The sequence below is a fragment of the Montipora foliosa genome, chromosome 10 (assembly GCF_036669935.1).
Source record: "Montipora foliosa isolate CH-2021 chromosome 10, ASM3666993v2, whole genome shotgun sequence".
Lineage (NCBI taxonomy): Eukaryota > Metazoa > Cnidaria > Anthozoa > Scleractinia > Acroporidae > Montipora > Montipora foliosa.
In genome coordinates this window covers 1231142-1238641 of record NC_090878.1, presented here as the reverse complement: position 1 = coordinate 1238641, position 7500 = coordinate 1231142, and the positions used below count along the sequence as shown (strand labels likewise).

The following is a 7500-nucleotide window of genomic DNA, read 5'->3' as shown; positions in this document are numbered from 1 at the left end:
GCAGACCTCCTTATGCTTTTCATTAGTTCCAGTCTGTATGTGTTGGTTCCTTTCTGTAATAGTCTTGAAATAACGAAGGTATTGAGCTGTTGAGGTGGAGAGAAAAATGAAAGTTATACCTTATTAGTTAACATCACGTCTTCTTACGTGAGCTAAAAGTAAGAGCACTTCATGGCCCCAGCTGATATCCTAGGATTTTAGTACAACAATAACTTAATACTAGTTGCCAACAAATCTTTTCTGCATGGAATAACAGCCTGACTGGGACACCTGTCAGCATAGATCTAAGAAAGTATTCTTGAAATGTTTATTTGTGGATGTTCAAAATATGGCACAATCTTAATTTGATCCAGGGTTCATGCAGATATATAAACAGAAAAAAATGTGGTGGTAAAAAGGGATGCCTGCACGGTCAACATGATTCCACAAGCTTGAAAGTTACAGTACTTGTAGCTGGGCTGTTAGCCTGAAATGTCAGTCGTCTCCCGCCCTCAGCCTTCCCCGGGCTGAGGGCGGGAGACGACTGACATTTCAGGCTACTGTGCTGTAATTTTTGCTAAAACAAATTATATAAAATAATAATTATGGTCGCTATAAGGTGCATGCTACCAACAAAGGAATGTTCTCGTACTCATTCATGTTTGAGTTTGTAGCTCCAAGTTCTGTGGCCCAGACAGTGAATGTTTATTGAATCAGTCATAAACTGCACTATACAAGTGGAAATTTTAAAGCAACTCAAGCTTCACAAACCTTCCATCTGCAAGTCTGTCCATGGACAGTTTTCTCCACCATGTTCTTTTTTTGAAAATTTCCTGAATTTTGTGAAAAAGAGCCTGGTTCCTCGCTGACAGTGGTTTGCAAAGATTATATGCATCAAACTTAATGAACAGTTAACTTCAGCATTTACGCCCCACGTGAAAATGAGAACATTTTTTAAAACATGTATCACAATCTTCCAGTCTGCACCAGGGTAATGCTTTGCGTAAGAAATTGTCAAAGACCGGCATTTTAAAAAATAATAATAAACCAAAAGAAGCTTTACTTTCACCTCGTTCAACGAGAGTTTGATCGAAAATGCTTTCTTTGCTAATTGCGTTTATGCTAACTGTCAAATAACAATCAGTTGGGTGTAAAATCAGACATCAGAATAACATGATAACAATACAGATGATGCAATCTAAAATCTAAATAACTTCAGTAGGGTCATGATGAACTAAAGAAAATTATAAATTATGACGATGATATTTTCTCACCCCAAACTCCATTCAAGTCGATTAAAAATTATCTCAGTAATTTCTAATGATAGTCAGAGAAACCGTACTATGCAAGACATTGAAGCGACGAGTTCCTTGCGAAAAATATGCCCTTGATGTTAATCATGCATGTAGACCTTTTTCACCAATCCCCGCTCATTCCACGAGCCCGTGTTGGATGGGAAATGGTAAGTAGCCAACGAGGCGTGTAGCACCAGGTGCGTTTTCCATTTACCAAGAAATTCCGGAAATTCCGGTTGGGATGTAAATGGAACACGCGTTTTTGGTTCGTTCCATTGGAAAATTTCCGGAATAAACGGAACTTCTGAAAAGGTAGTCCTGTTTTCCCGTTGGAAACTTTCCGATGGAAATGTGTGTTCCATTTACAACTTTTGAAAGGTCTTAACACCCGACAGGCTATTCACGGCCACATTTTTAAATTTTGGGGCGTAAAATCGCAATCACTGGGCGGCGAACGGACCTGAGTTAACTGGAACAAGTTTTTCACCCGATGGAAATTTTTTGTAAATGGAAAACGCCCCAGGTTGGCTATAAGTGATCTCGTATCATCCAACAAGGGCGAATGGATTAATTGTTTTGCCCCGATGAAACTTGGTTTCCTCGCAAAAAAACCTTTTTCTTAATTACTTTCTGTATCTTGTAAACAACACATTTACCCAACTCAAAAAGCCTTACTTACAATATACTGTCTACAGCACACTACTTACGAATTTTTTATGACCTTGCCTCACTTTGTTTTGTGACTGTATGTAGACATATTATTAGACGAAGAGTGAAGTGATTCTCGCACTTTAGCTGGACAAATTTAGCAATTGTCTATACAGTCATCTGAAAAATTCAGGTGGCTCCAAAGGGATTTCGAGCCCCGTTGGGACCACCGTGGCGATAAAAACCCTAACTAACGGTAAAGTAACGGCATTTCCCAGGGTCTTCTCAGCTTTTCGAGGGAAACCCCGGGATCTCCCATTGGATTCTGCATTTTGATTTGCACTCATTAAGCCAAATGTCGATGATTTAAACATAGTTTTTTTCCCAAAATCAGAATGGCAGCGTGGCCCTATGGTTGGAATGCTGGATTTACACAGAAATGTTTCGCATTCAAATCCCGCTCCGTCCACCAACAATGTATTCGTTTTCGGTGGTCCGAAATTCACCTCCACCACGTCTTGTAAAAAGCCCGAACTGGTTTCTCTTTCCAGTTCGGACTCTTCACCCCCCGGGGGTGGGAGTAACTTCATTTATACACGGTAAATCCTTCAGCAGAGATCAACCTTTATAAGTTATAAAGAGATAAAAGATAAAAATTATAACTAAACTAACCTAAAATACTATTAACTAAATACTAAAAGCTGCTTTACACGAATGCAGTGTAAAACTCATTCAAACATGTAGTGAAGTAGATAAAATTTAAAGTCACGTAAAGATGTTGCTGCACGAAGGTCACTGAATAGGCTGTTCCACAACCTGGCTTGGTTGTAAGAGAAACCCTTCTTTGAATAATTGGTGCGGGGTTGCGGAAGAGCCAATCTATTTTCATTATTCCTTAATCGATATCATGTTACGTCGTTTCAAAAAACAAATCTAGAACTCAGATATTCAGGGGTCATCCCATGTAAAGATTAGATTTGTACATCATAACAACAGCTGATTCCAATGTTTGGTATTTGAGTTTATGGGATAGCAAATTGTCGGGATTTTCGGGGCAAGAAAATTCTGGCTTGAGGGATTTAAAAGTGGAAAGATTGGTGGTAAAAAAAGGTTGTTACAGAAAGAACTGTAGCGTTCACTTGTTGATTTAATGATTACTAGTCGCGTTAGATTCCGTCATCTCATTTTCTCTTGACTCCCTTTTGAAATTACAATTGAAAAGACTTCATGTAAGGTTTATTCAGAAAGTGACTAAGTTGGGGTTGCTAAAATTACATTTATCCAAAAGTGACTAAGATGGGGTCTGTAATTGGCCATAAAATAGACTGTGAAGGGGTAGGGGCTCTCGACATTGTTCTCAGTGTTTATTTGAATTCATTGTTGCTTTCTTATCATGGCCCCACAAGCGTCAAACTTTAAATATCGCCGTGTATAAATGAAGGTTCTTTACTTTTCTTTCTTTGCTAATTGCAAAATCTAGATCTCCTGACAATCGCCAAAGGAAGTGTTCCTTTGTCTTGTTCCATTCTGCCAGCGTTCAAATTGTAATTTTTGAGCTCTATCACGGTCTGAAGTATTAGCCGTCTCCTCGCCCAAACCCGCCAAAGGGACGAGGCGTCTCTCTCGCCCGCCTCGTCCCTTTGACGCTTTAGACTTTAAAGCTCTATTAATCTGAAATTCGTTTTATATCTAGCGACCTGTGAACAGACGACCAGAAAAGGTTAAACCTGCATTTCCTAAGTTGTCCTTGGATGACGCATCCATAAAACCACGGTATGATGTATTGGTCGTTGGTTCAGGCTATGGCGGCTCTATTGCAGCTAGCCGTTGTGCCAGAGCTGGCCAAGCTGTGTGCCTACTGGAGCGGGGGAAGGAGTGGCGACCTGGTGAATTTCTTGAGTTGTTTCGTCATGCCTCAAAGGAAATCCAAGTTCATCTTGGTGGAGACAAAACTATAGGTACATACTGTACTGTCAGACTACTGTATAGCTGCTCTGAATAAATATGCTTGTGTCTCCCTCCATAGAGTATTTCCCTCTCCATATCATTTCCAAACCATGACGGCTAAAATGGGCCCTTTGCAGGTTAATGATCACATGGTACAAAAACCGCCATACTGGGACGCAAATTGCCCACTGGGACATCTAAAACAAAGAAAATTTAAATTTATCTTGCTTTGTTTAAGATGTCCCAGTGCGCAATTTGCGTCCCAGTATGGCGGTTTTTGTACCATGTGATCACTGACCTGCAAAGGGCCCATTGTTTACTATTTCCTGTTCACCTTTCTTGTTCTCTTGTTTGATACACCTCTTCCCAGCGAAACTATCTAATGCTTTTGGAATTTAAAAAGACAGGATTTCATTTTACATGTTCATACATATACGACAGTGCAACTTAGCTTACTAAACAAGCTTAGTTTCTGCTTTATGACAGACAGACAGACAGACAGACAGACTGTGTGTTTATTAAGAAAAACATTGCATTAATAAAAACTGAATTGCGCCTCTTTACAAGTAAGAAATATAAGAAATGATTTAAAACTACTACTATTATAAATTACAAAGCGACTACTCTCAGAAATTACTTAAATGCTTCCCTCGCATTCTTAACTATGAATGATTTGCAAATCTATTTGTCTTTACAAGAGGCGTGGCAAACCTCCTCTGCCTTCTCAGCTCATATGAGATAGAAACTGAGGGAGGCAGGAGGCTGGTAATCTTACTCCGTGGATCATTAACGATAGACTTAAACAGGTGTTTTGTTAACTTTTCCTGGTGGGCCCTCATGGACTCAAGCCCTGCTAACTGAAGGGCGTCCGAGTAGTGCACCCTGGGAAAAATGCATGATAGAGGGCCCTCCTTTGCACTCTTTCGAGCTCGACTTGTAGATACTTTGGTAAACTGTAATGGGAAAACAGACAAGCGTAATCTAGTGAAGACCTGATACATGCGCAAAAATATGTTACAGTATCTGAAGTAGGAACGTGCGCACGCTTAAGTTGAATAAGAAAGTACAGATTCTTAGACGCTTTTTTAACAAGTTCTTTCTATGGTCGTTCCACGTTAGCGTTATTATTGATTGTCAAGCCGAGTAGCTTTGTGCTCTGTACTGGTTTTTGATAGGAGTTCCGTCTATGCAAACCCTAGGGAATTGCGGGGAGTCACGACTGAAGGATATAACTAACTCTTTAGTCTTCTCGCCATTAAGCTGGAACTTTGTAACTCTTGGGGCAAACTTCTTGTTTGAATATTGTTTAAATAAATAAAAAAAAAAAAAAAGTATGCATGGTACTCACTGATATAAAAATACACGTGAAGAAGTTCCTTTGTCGTATTTTAGCTGTGGAAAGAACTTTCCAAGTGAGCCACATCAGATTATGAGTCAACGGTGAGATGTTTTACAAAACGTCCGCCGATGATTTGGTAGTCAAAAAGGCGAGAAATGTCTAAAGCCGCTCCAATAGCTATCAAGGCCCGCAAAGTTGACAATTAACGACTTGCTCTGCAAACAAAAGTTTCAAGTGCTGAAGCGCAGACTTGTCATGTCCGACTTTTTTAAGACTTCGTAATTCCTACCCTAACTTGAACAGTTTTGTTGTCTATTGTGCTACTTTTAATTACAAACATTTCCGTTATTTATACATGTTACAGTTAAATTTAAATTCAGGATATATTTAATTTCAACCTAGGTCCTTTTATTTTAAACTAGGTTGAAATTGATAGTAGGAAACATCAACTAAAACCCATCAATTATTAGTAAGTACTGTAATATAGGGGTAAGTAAATTGGTCCTAGCCTAGATGTAGCTAGAGGTGAGTGGATGAACTTAGTGTAGCTTAATTTTTCATGAGTATTTTATAAAACCCCAATAGTTGTTAAGTCTAGGCACTGATTTTAAATGGTTAGCATTAAGGTTTGGGTTAGGCATACAGTGCATGATAACTGATTCTACTTTTCTTTCTCAGAGCTTTTTAGGACATTGTTCATGGATGAATCTCCTTAGGAGGGCAGGGGGCAACAATATTGAATTATCTTTTAAGGAATAAAAGAACTGAATCATACATGATGTATTGTTGATTTTTAATTTGCTTAGCTATTTGCTCTATAGATCATTTTCTTACTTTGAATTCGTAATAATCAAAGGCAAGTAAAAACAAAACTGAAAAGTCAGGAAAAAGGGTTTTATAATCTATTGATCAGACGCCGTTTTGTAGGCTCTTGTAAGTGTTCTTTCTTTTGAATTATCAAATAAAATATTTGTTTATTTTATTTTAATTTTGCTGAGTCTGCTTGAAGTAATAAATCCAAATTTTGTGATTATTATGGCACAGTCCCCTTGAAGTTCTCCAATTTGAGCAAGTAGCACATTTGGATGAAGGGGCGTTTCCTTTTCCATTTCTCTAATTTTCAGCGTCACATAATCCTGAAGTTCGAACTTCTCTTCTTTTCTTCTTCCTTTTCTAGTGTATGATAACTGCAAAAGGCAGACTGCTGGATGCCTACAAATAGCGCAGATAAGCGGTATTTAAGGCTAAAAACCATTTCAAATAGTGCTGATAAACATGATTAAAATGTGATTCAGGGTTAGTCCGCAGTTTGCAAGTGCATGTCAGACACCGCTCTCCTTTAATGTCTGGCTCATCCACGTTTTTAAATTATTCACCATTTTACTGGTATGTATTTGATGTAGCTGTGACTTGTCCACCATTTGTGGCTTTTTAATTTCTTTTCTCCGAGAGATTCCGAAAACCACTTCATACGGCGTCTTGGCAAATTTGCAAAGTAAGACAACAGAATTGGCAAATCGCAGCTTTGGAGACACTGCTCGATCTACGCATTCTCGTATCTTGTTTGTAAATATCTCCAACAATTGTGTTCAAAATGAAGTGGAAAGAACTTCCAGAGACCCTGAAATTTTCACAGCACTGACTCTCGTCGAACTCTCTGTCTGCAATATGAAACCAAGATTGTGACCTCGGTCTCATCCGAATGGTTTGTTCCCTGAAGTTACGCAGCACCATTTGTATCATGTTTACAAATATGAATTTTTGTTTCCAGATTTGTACCTTGTACTTTGCTGCAATGAGCGAAAATTACACTCGTACTCGTTCTCGAGTTCTTGCTGGTATCTTCTGTTGTTTTTCAGACGGCGTGATAAATGAAATAAATACACAGTGAAAAGTAGGCCTACCTGCCGCCATTTTCGAGGAATTTTTTTTCATACGATAAGGTGTGGTGCAAGAGTCTTTCGAGGCACCATGTAATCAGAATTTGAAAAGGGTTATTTAAACACAAATCCATGTATATCAGAAACCCATAAGGGTTGAAACGTGTAACGGGCGTTCACAGCTTCCGAATATTCAGTGCTAAGTACCATATTTGGAAACCCCTCGCTCCAGTTAATTTCGCGCGAGAACATTGGTGGTGTTGCGTCACGGTGTTCTTACAAACTGATTGGTTGGTGCGTAGCAGACAAGACGCTTATTTCGAAGCTCTTCACTCTGATCAGTTTTTTTTAGTTAAAACGTTGCTGAAACCTTGACCAAAATGGTAACAGACACAGTCCAATCATTGAAACT

The 7500-nt window shown here is 38.9% G+C and overlaps 1 long non-coding RNA gene across 1 annotated transcript in view; it reads right to left on the bottom strand.

The window, feature by feature from the left end:
- LOC137972390 (uncharacterized) overlaps positions 1–1369 on the bottom strand; it is a 9875-nt gene extending 8506 nt beyond the window's left edge. Inside the window, exons 1-2 of the long non-coding RNA XR_011117109.1 lie at positions 1254–1369; positions 1–86 (exon numbers count right to left, since the gene is read on the bottom strand). The exon at positions 1–86 is cut by the window's left edge and continues 24 nt beyond it. This is a non-coding gene — a long non-coding RNA (uncharacterized lncRNA). The remainder of the gene's footprint in view (positions 87–1253) is intronic.
- Positions 1370–7500: the final 6131 nt, after the last annotated feature.